The sequence below is a fragment of the Homalodisca vitripennis genome, chromosome 2 (assembly GCF_021130785.1).
Source record: "Homalodisca vitripennis isolate AUS2020 chromosome 2, UT_GWSS_2.1, whole genome shotgun sequence".
Taxonomy (NCBI): Eukaryota; Metazoa; Arthropoda; class Insecta; order Hemiptera; family Cicadellidae; genus Homalodisca; species Homalodisca vitripennis.
In genome coordinates, this window is record NC_060208.1 from 124,797,973 (window position 1) to 124,813,980 (window position 16,008).

Consider the following 16,008-nt stretch of genomic DNA (forward strand, 5'->3'; position numbering starts at 1 on the left):
AAAGCTAAGTAGAAATTCGTATATAAAAGTAATTTTACGTAATTCTCTGTTACTTAATTAAACTAGTACTGTATTTTGACAGGTTGCAATATGTGCCCTCTTAAAGTTATGTTTCATTATTCAAAATATGTACAATGTATCATAAAATTTTCTGTTTACTTATCCAGAGTGGATTAGATATAAATATTTATATTTCTCTCTTTAAATTAAATAGAAGTGAAAGTAGAAATTACATATCTATACTGTACTTTTCTTTTCAATTTGTATTCTGTGCTGTGAATAGATAGGTTTTTAATATTTCAATTGAGTTAAGTCATATTGGTTAATTTAATCTGTGAATAACGTATTATAGTCTAATTAATATCTCTATTTTAAGATTTACTTTTATTTTCTCCTAAAGCCTAATGAAAGTCGCAGTTTTACTCAATGAATATGTTCAGCTCTCACTAAAACTAACTTTAAATTTTAAGCCTGCTACTTAGGCACAGTGTTTCGTTTGTAGGCTTCTTGAAATTTTTCGCTTCTCATTACTTTTTATATCGTTGAATCATTGTTTGTGGGCACTTTAATTGTATATACCAGCCTGGTTTACATTGTAGGTATTGTTTTTGTTTTGTTTTATTTTCTCAGCTATATTTTGTTGCAGTAAAGGTAGTTTAATATGCTTCATGAAATGATTATCTAGTCCTACCGCAAGACGACTGATTTTATCAAAGCGCGACTTACGAAAATTGGAGATCACGTCTTGAAAGTTGAAGCATAACCCCTTCCTATTGCTCAAGTAAAACTTAATACACTTTGTATCTACAAAGCTTAAATCTCTAATAGGCGTAATGATTTTGAGGCCTTACATGCGCGTGTTTTGGAATTAGATGAAACCATGGACAATAGAGTGTTTTCTCTCAGGATGTAGACAATATAAATGACTTTCATATCCAGATCTCTAGTGCCATTGAAGTGCTATCAGAGCCACTTCTTACTAGATCAATCTCCCTCTCTACGCTAACAGGTTCACAAGCTTCCTCTTACTTTGTCCTCACACGTAAAGCTTCCTAAATTAGATTTAAAACACTTTGATGCATCCTCACTACAATGGGTCTCCTTTAATAATTTATTTGACTCTACTATCCACCACAACTGTACCTAACATAACTAAGTTTCAGTATTTGTAGTATGTCTTATCGGGCGAGCCTCGCAATTTAGTGAAATTGCTAAATCTCGCTGCCCCTAACTACTTGATAGCGTATAACTTATTTCGTGAACGTTATCATAACTCTAGACACCTCACTACACTACATATGAATCACGTACTAGACCTCCATAGTGATTTAGATAAAGCTGTTTAGTGCTTTTGTTACTCTTCTATGAGCATATGGAATATCTTAAAGCCCTGCAGTTCGATCCTATTTTAATAGCCCTCTCTTGTCTGTACATCTGTTGCAAAAACTTGATTACAGGTTGATAAAATCTCAACCACTCTCAGCCACCACCTAGCAATGGTGATAAGGTTCATCCCGCCCAAATATGTTCAGGAAATTATACAGTTTCTGAACATTATTCTGTTGTTGAGGATGCTAATATTTCCGCAAAGCGTCATGAAAATGAAGGTTCCCGTTTTGGCATAAATCGCTCTGGTTTTGCAAGGTTCATTTCTCTACCTGAGATGTAACAATACTCGTCACTTCCGCCACGCAGACCTTTCGCAAATTGGAAGATAGCCCTTCCTGCTTTCTTTGTGAATAACCTAGGGAAGGCCTGATTTATTGAGACTTTTGAGATTAGCTTCAATTCACCATATTCTCAGTGCAATGTCTAAAATCTGATGCTGTTACAGGCTGACACAGGTTAATATGTAAGAACTATAAAATCGGCGATAAAATGCTAAAAACGTACCCTTGACATCGTTTAGAGATACCTACATGAAAAGACTTCTGTACGGTTTCACAGAAGCCATCAAGTGTAATACAGGTAGAGAGGAGTTCTCATTGTCTCATCAGGTGCACAATTAAATGGATTAGAATTTGTAAAACCAATCTTAAAGCACGACGGAGCAACGGAGTGTAAAAAACATAATGTCACCAGTTGGAATTTCCATTTGGAACTACACTTCCGTTATGATCATGCTAAAAGATTACATACTAGTAATTTGACCAAAACTTTTTTGTTCGCTGGCGGAATATTTTCTATTTCAATTATTATAAACAATCAGTATGCATATAGCCTTTTTAAGAATAAACTGAGTTATATTTTAGAAACATTTTTGAGTAATTTTCCAATTTCTTATGCGAACATTGGCTTGTGTTTAGTTCCAGTCGATAAAAATAAATGTAAATAGAATAATATATATATGAATGTTTTGTGTGTTTGTCCTTTATGGAAACGTACACTATTTGACCGATCATTATGAAAATTTGAATGTATACGTACTTTTTGACGGAGAAGGTTTATTTGCTATACTCATTTATAAATCTCACCACGAGGTGCACTGCAAAATATAAAAGTTTTCAAAGTGCCTGCAAATTATAAACTGCAACTACGTAGAAAACAGTTACGTATATTTATTTACCAAAGACTATTTGAAGGCACTAAATTAGAATAAATGTTTATCTTTATGATAAATATGTGGTTGATCTTAAAGCTTGACTGTTAGACCGCTTTATAATAAAATACTCGTACATGTACGTGTATAATGGCTATATAAAAAGCATACACAGATTTTCTTAATTGTGACAACAAGGCAAACTCTACATCGGTGTTAGAAATATAATGAACTTGAAACAGAAGTGCAAATACATGGAAAAAACTTACGTAAAGCGTGCGAAGCCGCGGAAAACAGCTAGTAATTTATAAACAAGAAGCACTTAATATATACTAAGCATGTTTTTAAAGAAAAAAACACTTCTTATATTAAAGAAAGCTACTTATATTGTTTTTGTCTGGTGTAACACATAATAAAACAATTTTTCTAAATAAATGATAAAATATCACCTGTTTGATTGAATAATATCATACAATATTTTTTTATATATCCATTTAAGTAAATGTACTGTTTGAAGTACAACAAAGAACATACATATAACATCATATATAAAGTTCGTAATAAAATAAAAAGCTTTAGTTAGATTACCCACTTTCTTTATAGTTGGTATGTAAGATCATATTTATCCAACACTTCACAGTTGGTTGGATAGATGTATTGTAAGATTCTTAAAAGTGCAACTAAGCTTTGTTATTGCAGGTGCACATCGTAATCAATATTGTATCCGTGACCTCAATTGTGCTACAGTGATGGGCTATTGGCCAACTAATGACCCTACTACAAAGGATAACTGCAAAGGTATATAACTGTCAGTCTTATTGCAATGGCTTGAACAAAATATCAATAAGTACTCGAAGTGCACTTGCTTTCAGCACAAAAACACACTTCGATCGATATAATCAATGAATGCAGTAAATAAGGAATATTCCACTTTATGTTCTACATATATTCCTGGAATGCTATTTAAGATTTGTAGTTATTATTATAAGAGATATTAGTCAACCAAAAATAGTAACGATTTTTAATATCGGTTTGAATGTCTAGTTACATACCAAAACGCACGTATAAAACTTTTGGTAAAGTTTTTATGTCACTTAAGATTATAAGTCTTCTTTCTGTACTAATATAAAGCTTGACACACCTAGAAAAGTAAATAAATAGTTGTTCCATTTTTACTCCAGATATATATTAAGATAAGTCATTCGTTAGATATTCCTTGATAAAGAACATATACCAAGCACGACAAACTATTCTTTATTCTAAAAAAACCGTTTGAAATAGTCACAACACGAATAATTAAAGTACTTGACGGTATTTACTAACCTTATCTTCTCTTTCAGAATTTGTAATATCAGTTCAACACGGCAACATTATATCGTATGAAGTAAAGCATAGAAGGAAACGGAAATCAAGAAAAATTTACAAGTTACTAACACAACTAATTCATGTTTAGTTGGATATTTGTCCTATAAAACATTATCTGAGAATTCTTATCAAGTTTGAATTTTAATTTGAAAAGTTAGTTCAATAAGTTATAATTATAAAACGTTAAAATATATTGTAAATATTGTAAGTTTTCTTTTTACTTTATATCTTTAAGTATGAGCATTATTTATTTTACAAATATTGTACTTTCAAAGAGACATAGACAGGGCCAAATAATATTAATACTTTATCATTTATTGTGAGTGATTTTTTATTCTACTCAATTTATTTGTAATAACTTCTAGATTTAGAAACTAACTCAGAATGATTTTTTAAAATATAAGGTAGTACAATACCCTTGATAACTTTTACTCTATTACTTACTCCGATTTCTGTTTATCCAATAAATTATCTTAAGGATCTAAAAATGAAATAATTTTATTATGTCATATTATTGTTATCTATATCTGAAACGGAAGCGTATGGATATGCCTGTATCACAGATTAAATTTCCTAAATTCTTAAATCTGATAATTCATTATTATGTGCTACAATTACAAAATACAAATGTTCTTTCAACTATACCTCAATTTGCTTCATAAATTATATATATATATATATATAATTTCAATAAACATTGAATCGCAAAAAGTATTCGCTCCGCCGGGAGTCGAACCCGGATCTCTCACTTGCTGGGTGAATGTGCTACCATTACACCACAGAGCGCTTACTTTTTCCGATTCAATTATTTTGTATTTGGCCGTATCTGTCACATATGCGTTTAAACAGCAAACTAACATATGATCGGAAGACCAAATACCTGTCAAACGACTTTTATTTATATTAAATTGTATAAATGGCAATCGCCTTATTTAATTTCAATAAACATTGAATCGCAAAAAGTATTCGCTCCGCCGGGAGTCGAACCCGGATCTCTCACTTGCCGGGTGAATGTGCTACCATTACACCACAGAGCGCTTACTTTTTCCGATTCAATTATTTTGTATTTGGCCGTATCTGTCACATATGCGTTTAAATAAGCAAACTAACATATGATCGGAAGACCAAATACCTGTCAAACGACTTTTATTTATATTAAATTGTATAAATGGCAATCGCCTTATTTAATTTCAATAAACATTGAATCGCAAAAAGTATTCGCTCCGCCGGGAGTCGAACCCGGATCTCTCACTTGCCGGGTGAATGTGCTACCATTACACCACAGAGCGCTTACTTTTTCCGATTCAATTATTTTGTATTTGGCCGTATCTGTCATATATATACATATATATATATAATTATATATATATATATATATATTATATAATTATAATTATATAATATAATTATATTACATTATTTATATATTTTACTGTTGCTATTAAGATATAAACTTCGTTTTATTTCTATTTCGAAGAGCACAGTTTCTTTTGCCGTTTTTTTTCATTTCTGTATATATCAACCTAATATAAAGTTTGTTAAGTTAAATTATTAATGTAACTATTATTTTAAGTAAGTAGTATAAAAGATATAATATAATCTTTTAATGATTTAGAGTTAAAATGAACGAGTTCATATCATGTTCTTATTGGTGTAATGACATTCCATAATACTAAACAAGTCAAAAAATGAAATTAATTGATATTACTAATAAGTTTCACATATCGCTGTGTTTATTGATAATATTAAAACTAAATCGAATGTACCAATTCTATTTTTACTATTCTATATTGTCCGTGTAAAGTATATCTTAGATAAGAGACATTATGCAATGATTAACAGCGGGTTCTATTTTATTTTTCAGTAAGTTAAGGATCAGTATAAATTTAGTTTTGGCAATATATAAACATTATGTTTAACACGTTTGTAACATTTGTTTTTAAATTGATGTAAACTTATAAATACATGAAAAAAGTCGCCGCTTCCCTCTGCAGCAAAGATACGACATTCACCACAAAAGGGAGAGTCGTTAACTTTACAATCCAGAACCAGTATTTAACAAAGATTATATTACCTAACGAGCGACGCTTTTGCATATCACCAAAAGCCTATGTGGCTCTTTACTGCGTTAAAACCACTCAAAGCAAGAACTCATAAAGCACAGGTCGTCACCTCTTTTGTATGTCACATCGTATGTACTTTATTCCTTATCCGTTTCTAACATTCTCTTTTTGTCATAGTTTTGAGAAAAAAAATTTTTAATCTCCTTTTATTATAATATTACTTTACTTTAAAACGTAGTTATTCAGCTATTTATACCTTGACTAATAGAATGTTAGATGAAAATGAAATTTATTTATGTGCACTACAAAATAATGTGGCTACAAAGTACTGTATTTTTAAAATTATACTATATTACAGCAGTAAACAGGATTCGTAAATAAATTAAATAACGAAAGTTCTGTCAGTCTAATTGCAATGAAATGATTCATAAATATGTCTTAATCAATTTGTAGGCCTTCAATTAAATTAAATTTAAAGTTTCAACACTTCTATTTTATCTATTATTTAATTAAACATGTATCATTGTTATATTTTATAATATATGGGTTTCTTCATTCAAATGGCGTAAAATGACGTTTAATGTATTTTTATAGCTTTTTTGCAAATAAAAAAATATGATCTTAATCTTATTTCGTCTTAGGTTGAATGTCTTACTAAACCTTATACTCGTATGCATACCAACAGTTTAAAGGCTATAAACGACGAAACTTTATCCATAATAAATGTTTATTTGAGTTTTGTAAATAATCAGAAAAATAGTTTATTGAAATATTTGAATTCTACTTTTTTATTTATTTTATGTGTTTGGAATTTTTCATAATAAGAAAAGATTTTCTAATCCACGTATTTTATAATACGTATTAGTTCAGAAAAGGAATTCATATATTTGTATATATATATCCCGGCGGAGCTAGTACTTTTTGCGGTTCAATGTTTATTGAAATTACATATATACATACATACATGTATATATGTTTTGCCTTGGTGTTTTTTATATTTTTTAAATTTTAATAACCTATTAGTCACTGCCAAATTTTCGTAGGTTAGAAACATGTATTAAAACACTGCCGAAGTAAGAACAGACTTTATGAGCTTTCAAATGCCGTCGTTATGTTTATTGAGAAGTAATATGAATCAATAACGTTTAATAAGAAATTGGTCAACTAAGAATAATATGACGGAATTCAGTAATGCTTTAATAATAATCATAACAAAGAAAATAAACTGTATCGATTTTGCGACATTCATAATATAATATACTAATATACTGGTGTTCGTGTGCGTGTTATTCAATCACTAAAACAACTAGACCAATTGTATTTTAATTTGACATGACCATACTTAGGGTCCCAGGTTAATATATAGGCCTATGCCTAGTAACAATCCCTTCAGGTTACGCTCCACTGGTCTTAAACCCTCATTTTAAGGCCTAATCATCAGAAAGAAAATGTGTTTTTGTAACCTACGTTTCTTAAAAATGTTTAATGTATTAACACAATTGTAAGTTTAATTAGTTTAATTACTGTTTCTTTTTTTATTTATAGTATTTTAAGCATAGAGTAACCTTAAAAGTAAGAAAACTTCATTACTACTTAATATTCTCACTAACTATATCTATCCTCCATAATCATTGATGAGCACAAAACATATCCACATAACAAATTAATAATACATGATAGTAATTATAATCCAGATAATAAAAATGCGTATTAAGAATTCCTTTAACTGTGAATTTTTTCGCAATTTAGAAAGCTGTTACCCGAAGGTTCACACGCAATTATTTAAAATGATGGTCCTTTAAAATATTTTTAAACGTAAGTAGGCAAACTTCCAGACTCATATTCTTTCAGTGTCCATAGGTAGATGATCAGAGGTTGAGGAACTAACCATTATATCAAGTTTGGCTCGTTTAAGAGCAGTTATGGTTAATTAATTATATTTCAGATACCACTACTGAGTTTGCCTCGACGCCCTCATCACGAAAATAGACACATAGGTTATAATTTACATTTGGTTTAAATTTCGTTACAAAAACCTGTAATTTCAAGCTCTTGTAATCTACTTCCGGTCTAATTTATTTACTTCGCAATAGTCACGCTTTCCTCGTTTGACAACGGATATCAAAGCAATAAATATATTAATCTACTTAGGACTAAGTATTCTACTTCGGTCATAAAGTGAACTTTCAGGCATCTGAATTCAATTCTAATCTAATGTACTAACAGTTTAATTTGCTTTATTTACTCGATAAAAAATGTTTATACATATATATTGGGGGGGGTGTAAATATACGATACTTACTCCTTCCAAAGAGGGTTGACTCCTGGTCTAAGATATTCCCAGTGTTATATAGGAATTTCCCACGTTGTCCTGATAAATAGGTTATATGTCAAACTTGTAGAACTAAAACAACGTTTAATTCGGGTAATTTACATTAACGGTGTAATGTATTTATGTTGTCAAATTTTAGATTACCTTTTTGTCCCGACTTAGAAAATATATACATAAGTCTCAGAAAACTACCTTTGTCAAAACGGGTTTACTTACGTACTTTTCTTTCTTTTAAGATATTTCCAGTGCCAGATTTTAGTTTGTCTTGTTGTCACGTTGAAGAAAATATACATACATTTTAGGACTGAGAACAGGAGTTTATTGTCAATTACATTTTAATTCTGAAATATAAGAATTAAATTTAGAAAAATTGGTTGAAATAAATACACCTATTGTCGTGCTTTCACTATAAAATTTTTCACAAGAAAGTTAATTACATTTGACAGGCTCTTTAAATTCATATTACAAAACTTTTAGACCAAGCTGGTATTCTTTGCTGATCTAGAAATTAGTGGGGCTTAGCCCGGACGGGTTTTCGGGGTAAGAAAAGGTCTATATTCATTCCAGAAATTCAAAGAATGTCCATGTCAAATTTCAGCACAATTGGTTAACTAGTTTATGCGTGAAAAACAAACAAATAGAGGTACATTTTCGCATTTTAAAGCTATTAGGATGAGGTGCATGATCATAAGTGTTATTGCAGATATCAAAGAAAAAATTACTATCTAAACTTTGCTTCTTTTTTGAAACTGTAATAAAACGCATCTTAGTGGTTTTTGACCAAAGTAAGCCTTTTTAACACAGTCAAATATTGCGTCTGAATACTTTTCATTGGAGTAAATACAATAGCGTTATGTATATGCTTTTTGGCTGAAAGAAGTTTCTCAGAACTCGAAAACTCTGTATATTTCTAATAGGTGCAGCAACGAAAAATCAACTTCCTTGAAACATAACACAAAGTCTCTTATTCAATACATAATGTATGTATAACAGAACAGCTAAGAGCTTGTACTTTTAAAATAATCAAAGGTGACCTGAAATAGCTTACATATTACTAAAATGGTTTACATTAAATATTACACAGAATTTGCAATATTTGTGTATTAGTACTAACAAAAAATGTTTTACTCTCTGACTTGAGGACCATAAAAAGGCCTCTTAAAACAGAAATAAAAAAGATTTGAATATTTTTCCGTTATTATTGCTTAACTAAGGAGTATTCCTACGATTTCACTGTGTTACAGTGAGAAATTAGTTGTTAAACCGTGGGTAACTGCTAGTACACAGTAAAATCATGAGGTTTTCCAGGAGGTCAAATTAAACTCTATGTATCTCTGTTTCTTGTCAAGAAGAAGATATTTAGAACTTTGAACGTTCTAAAATTCATTATTTGTCTTGTAATACTCTAAATCCTTATATTGTTGTTTTGTTCAGAAGGAGGATTATCAATAGTATAATAAACACGAATTGTTTCCGATATGCTAAATATAAATCTTAAAAAAGGCATACAAAGTTAATAAAACTTTCAAAATACCAAAACATTTTGTATAAAAAAAAAACAAGTTTAATATATATGCCTAAATATCGTAACAATAACTTCGTATGTACTTACATAATATCATGTATAATAATAAATACATCTTTAATTTCGTAAAAACATAATAATAATTGTAGGTGATAAATTTCCTTTTGTTATTAAAAAAATTTAATAGATTTCTTAAATCTTACGATTGTTTTGAAACCAGTACCCACATAAATTTTAATCTTACATGAAACTATTTAGTTAACCTCTATGGCGTATATACTTTTAAACTGCCTGCAAAATTTGCAGAATTTAAGTTTCAAAATGTAGGAATTAAGGTGTTAGATTGGTTAGAAACTGATAATGTTGTATGTTAAATACTAAATGGGTGTTATTTGTAACACTACTTTATATGGAGTCAACCAAACACATTCTAGGGATATATCACCATCACGCACATACGGGATCAAAGTGGTTATGCACCAAAGCGTAATTGGGCAGAGGCGGATTGTCAGAGTAACGTGGAGTACATTATAATAACTGGGTTTAGCGAGGTTTGGTTTCAGGAGAGGTTTGACATGTATTTATCATTCACTTCTCAATAGAGATCAATTATCATTTCACACTACTCAATGATATTGTGTCCTAAAATTATCTCTGAAGCTTGGAATGATTGGTACCCCATGTGATAATTTTGTTTTACATAGTTTTTGTAAGTCATGATTGGCGGTGGGAATGTTTCTTAAAGGAATATTTTTTAAACTTGAAATTTTTCAGAATATGTGTCTTCTCAAAATTATTAATAATATTAATATTAAATATTATGTAAATTATCATTACTAAAAATGTTCAGGTACTTTGCAGAATAAAAGGGTTTACTCGACCTCATTGTAGATCAAGATGAAAATAAAATAAAAAAATTATAATGTATTATTATTAGTTTTATTGATTTTTGGGGAGTAAACGTTCATTTATAGACATTGTTTATTTAATAACTAAAAACAATACTGATGCGATACAAATTTTAATTCTTATCGTGCAATAATATAGGAATTACAAAAACTCCAAACTATACTACGACCACACAAAGTAAGCACATCTTGTGGACATTAAAAGGGTCATATTATAACAATTAAGATTTGCAGTGTGGCACTGTCGGAATATAATGAGAATTTATTGCTACACAGAGGCAAACTTTGCTCGTTACACTACCACTTTTTGTTCTGTAATGTTGGCAGGGGAATTAAAGCACAGCGAGGAAGATTATATAAAATAAATTTTACAAATATAATCGCTCATGTTTGTATTTGAATGTTTAATTCTGCACCAATATCGATCCCTGTAATATTTATAATAAGCACTATTGAAAATTGAATTTGTATAAAAAAAATATATCCAGTGAGTTATAATTGCAATGTATTCAAATACAGGGATTATAGAAAAAAAAAACCTTCCATGTTAGTAATGATGTTAGTAATATTAGGTAGGAAACGACTTTATAGCAAACCGATTATTAACCGTCTCGCTTCCACGACCCCGCACAACCAAAGAGCATTGTTACGAAATGTATATATAAACATTAATTTATTCGTTTCTCAATCATCTTACGATTCGATTCGTTAGCAACGTACATTTAATCAGGTCTGCATATAGATGCATAACAAATCAAATATGTGTACTTCTGACACTCTTTACTAATTGTTAGGGTCTCGTACACCAGATAATATTACCAAGAGGAGAGGTTCACTAGATTAGACACCTCATCTGTAAATATTGTTTTACCATCAGAGAAGATTTTATAAAAGTGTTATATTACTAATTTTCATAAGTACTTTGATGTCGAACTTATAAATCTTTAAAAAAATTGCAATTGAAAATAATAAAAACATTCCATGGATTATTTAAAGTCAGAGAAGAGTAACTCGGATGTAGTTGTCTGTAATTTAACTTTTATGATAATTTTGACCATTTATATTTAAAAGGTTAAGAATAGCAACTAAATTTAACACTAATGGCTTTATAGTTTATAAAGGAACCAGCCAATTAACCTCCTATTGTTTCCTACCAGCCCCTTTCATTCATTCATCTCCTCCCTGTATGGAGTGTCATATTAAAAGTGCGCTCTAAATTGTTACCAAAATTACAAAATAATTATACCCTCTAAAACTAGCTGTTTTGTTAGTAGAACGAAATTAAACTTATAATGAGTAAGTCCTTAAAGTATTAAATTGGTACTACTATACAGTAGCTTAACTATATTCCAAGCACGGAATATTAAATTAAACGTAAAAAAATTTTGCAGATACAATACTATTAAGTTATCAACTGAAATTATGAGAGTGTACTTAAACGATTTAGTTTCCGTGAATATCTTTTTGAAAATTTAAAATATTTTAAAGAAGCTCACATACATGAAATTACTTTTGATCTAGTTATTGAGATCCGTATTTTACAAATGACATTATTAATTTTAGTACGTTTTAATATGTGGAGACCTGATATTTGTTTATGATTTACATAATATTATTTCTCGTAATTTATTACCTTCATATTTTAATATTACTAAAATAAAATACAAATATTATAGAGAAAACATTTTCATGCTAGATTTCAATGAAATAACTTTATTAGTTTTCAATATATTTTAGGAGATGAACGCCAGACACAAGTGATATTGAACTAGTCTCTGCCTTACAGAATTCTTTATTATCAGAAAATAAACAGATTTTTGAGTTAAAAAAATATTTGTTTATAATGTTATGATATCTTTTAGTCACCTCCGAAAAAGCACCTTTCTTAGCTTTAATAATTTATCATTAGAGAAATATTTCTTTGAATAAATACCATAGTTTCGCTTTATCCAACAGCTGTGATGATTGTAATATTGGATTACTATTAATTTATGGATTTAATTGTTTTATCAAAGTTTCATGAAAACAAGTTTTGTTCATAAGCTGGATTTTCACAGTTTCATTGGCATAATGTAAATTTGACTACGTTTGTTTTCTGGAATATTTTTTAATTTCTAAAGCATGCTGTGTTTATAAATTTTATAATACCTAATGATCTTTCATTTATTAAAGTTTTAAATGTTCTTGGAATGAACGCTATTTATATAGATATTTTAAATGTAAATAACGTTACCTAGGTCCAAATCTTGTCGAAAACGACATAACAATATCACATTTTGTGATATAATTACTGTATCTTTATCGTTTCCGTTAGGAACTAAGAATATGAGGCCCTATATGTTTATTATCTGTGGTATCAGTAGATACAACACACATTTGATGTTGCGTAATTAACCCGGAAGCTCTCAATGTGAAGTTAGGGGTAGTAACTGCGAGTAACTGTAGACTTGGGGGCAAGTTTAAAATGCCTGATATTATGTTAGTATTAGAGCCGCCATTTATATTCACCACATTGTGAAGTACATAAAATAGATACTTCAATAAAATATACACAGTTAACTTTTTCCAATCATTACAAATGCTTCTTTTCATACATGTAATTTCCATGAGCTTGTTTTTGATTAACATTTCAATCTTACTTTATTCTAAAAACTTTATTCTAAAAAGAATTCTTAGAGCTATTAGTTTCTTTACATACAACATGCACTTTGTTTGATGCTGTATACATGTCTACTGTTTTCCATTATATTATTATGACAGCGTATATTGTTAACGTTTGAACGTATAATTATAAAACGTACATCAGTTTTGTAATTATAAAATATTGTTGTGAGCTGTGTGTTTTTGACAAAGTTTACAAAAGTTACTTTCATAATTAATTTAGTAACACAAATATATTCGTTGTTGTAAATAAATCCTACTTGGATTAAAAATTGTTGTTAAAATACACAATAAAATACGACATATCACTACAATAAAAACGAATATTAAACCACGTTATTATACAAAATAATTCGTGTCTTCATTTAATGAAACAATTCAGATAGTAGAATACCGTAATCAAGCACTGCTGAAGATTTTTTTTGTCAATATTATATCTTCATCCATATTAAAGTGATACATAAAACATCGCTGTTAGTATTAATACTCAAAGCTGACGCTTACAACTGACAACGTGTCACCGAACAGTGTGTGACAATTGTCGGTTCGTGTCTCTGCATATCGATGCTCTACAAACACTATTGGACCAAAGCGTAACATCCTGACCAGAATCACTTAACTGGCTGTAAAATCATCAGAGTAAGTTAAGCTCCCACAATACATAATACTTTAAAAATGTTTTATTAGTATATTTAAAGAAAACTATAATAAATTAATAACAGAGTGTTCTAGGTAGGATAGGGAAATATTTCTATATTTTATCCGTTTTATATATTATTTCTTTTTATTTTAATAGTTTACCACCAAATTTAAAAAAAAATAATAGTGATAAAACAGAATATGTATTTTTTATGATACGATAAATTATTGTTTATTCGAACTCTCATTTGAACATCAAGGGTTCTGAGTACTGTGACATTACATGGTATGTCAACTATAAGAGAACTTTTGTTGAATGTGGCTTCTTTTTCCTAAGACGTTCAATTTTAATAATTTAAATCTATAATTATAATAGTATACGAGTTGCAAGTCTTAATATTCAATATTTAACGACTTTTAAAATTTTGTTTAAGGCCTTTGTATCAAGCAAATTTTTACTTTTGATAATTACTTGACATTTATGTATTTACTTAATTTATGCTGGAACTGAGAAAAACCTTTCAGTATTTTCATTACACATTGTATTAGTAATTAATTTTCTATAAATAAAGCTCAAATGTCCAGTGAAAAGTTATCTCTCAAGATGATTTGATGTAGAAATGTAGGCAATTCCACTTATGATTTGAGGATGTTACTTTGCGAAAAGACCAGCGATTATTGGAATTGATGTAGATACGTTGGAGTTGATAGTCTTATAGGAATTAATATTATTTATTTCATACCTAAAATAGGAAAATTTTAAAATAAGAGCTTGTTTACGGTTGAAAATACACATATTTTGTTTGGTAAAAACGAAGAATAGCCATCAATTTTAAAAATATCTGGAATGAGATACAATCTAATAAACTACACATCCAGGTAAATCATGTGATAATGTTTGAATTGAGTAAACTACAATACAAATAATGTCATACTAACGTATACCAATAAAACATAATACTATATACCGGCAAAGGTCTCTTCTGTCCTTAATGGTAAATATAAAACGGAGATATTTTATTAATTTTTCTTTTACTTTATGTAATATATTACAATTTCCTTATATCTTTACCATTATATTTTGACCATCAGAATAATGGAAAGTAAAATCAACCGTCACGGTTAATATTATTTTGGTATCTAAATTATTTATAAAATGTAATAACAGAATGGTAAAAAATATAGTAAATCCTATTTTAAACATAATGAAACTGGAGTTTTACTAGTTTTACTTATTATTGTAGTTTTACACAACTAAAATGTACATAATTATACCAGAATAAATAAACACTACATTTCATTTTCATAATTAAATAATAAAATGTTTAGTTTTTTATAAAAATTCCAATTTTATTGTTTGTTTAATATAAAAAAGGCTTCATATTTCAAAAATAATCTGTACTTTTCAAATAAACTCTCAAATTGGTAGTTGTATTAACATTTCTTTATAACACTTGACCCCTAAATATCGTTAAAATAGTTAGGCCTATTGTTAAACTAACACTGGAGTAATTGTCTATAGCGTTGGATAAACTATTGGTGAATTTTTTTACATATTAACCATCACACGTTAAAAGATATTACTTACATATATTTCTTCAGTATACACGCATAGTAAAGTACCTAAAATCATACACATAGTTAAAATAACTCAAATTTTATGTAGTAGCAGACTTTTCTGGTTAGTTACTTTTCACTCCATCTCTTGGCTCTAAGCCACCAAACGTAAGCTCATTTGCTTTTTGTTCGCTATATCATTTAATAATAAGCATGTTGCATCTGCTATATAAGCAGTTAAAATGTTTTTCCTAAATATCTATGAGAGAAAATGTATGCGAAAATATTTTTGAATTTAATTAGTGATGTCAAAATAAAGGCAAATTGAATTATGTAATTTCTCAAGAAAGGGTCTGTGGATATAGAATGATACTGTGATATAGCAGGTTGTACTTGCATTCTAGTTTGTTAGAGGGATT

General features: G+C 29.1%; 1 non-coding gene across 1 annotated transcript; it reads right to left on the minus strand.

Moving 5' to 3' along the window:
- Positions 1-4,619: 4,619 nt before the first annotated feature.
- Positions 4,620-4,690, minus strand: Trnaa-agc. Its single transcript has one exon. It is a non-coding gene; the product is annotated as a tRNA-Ala (tRNA).
- Between the last annotated feature and the right edge of the window lie 11,318 nt (positions 4,691-16,008).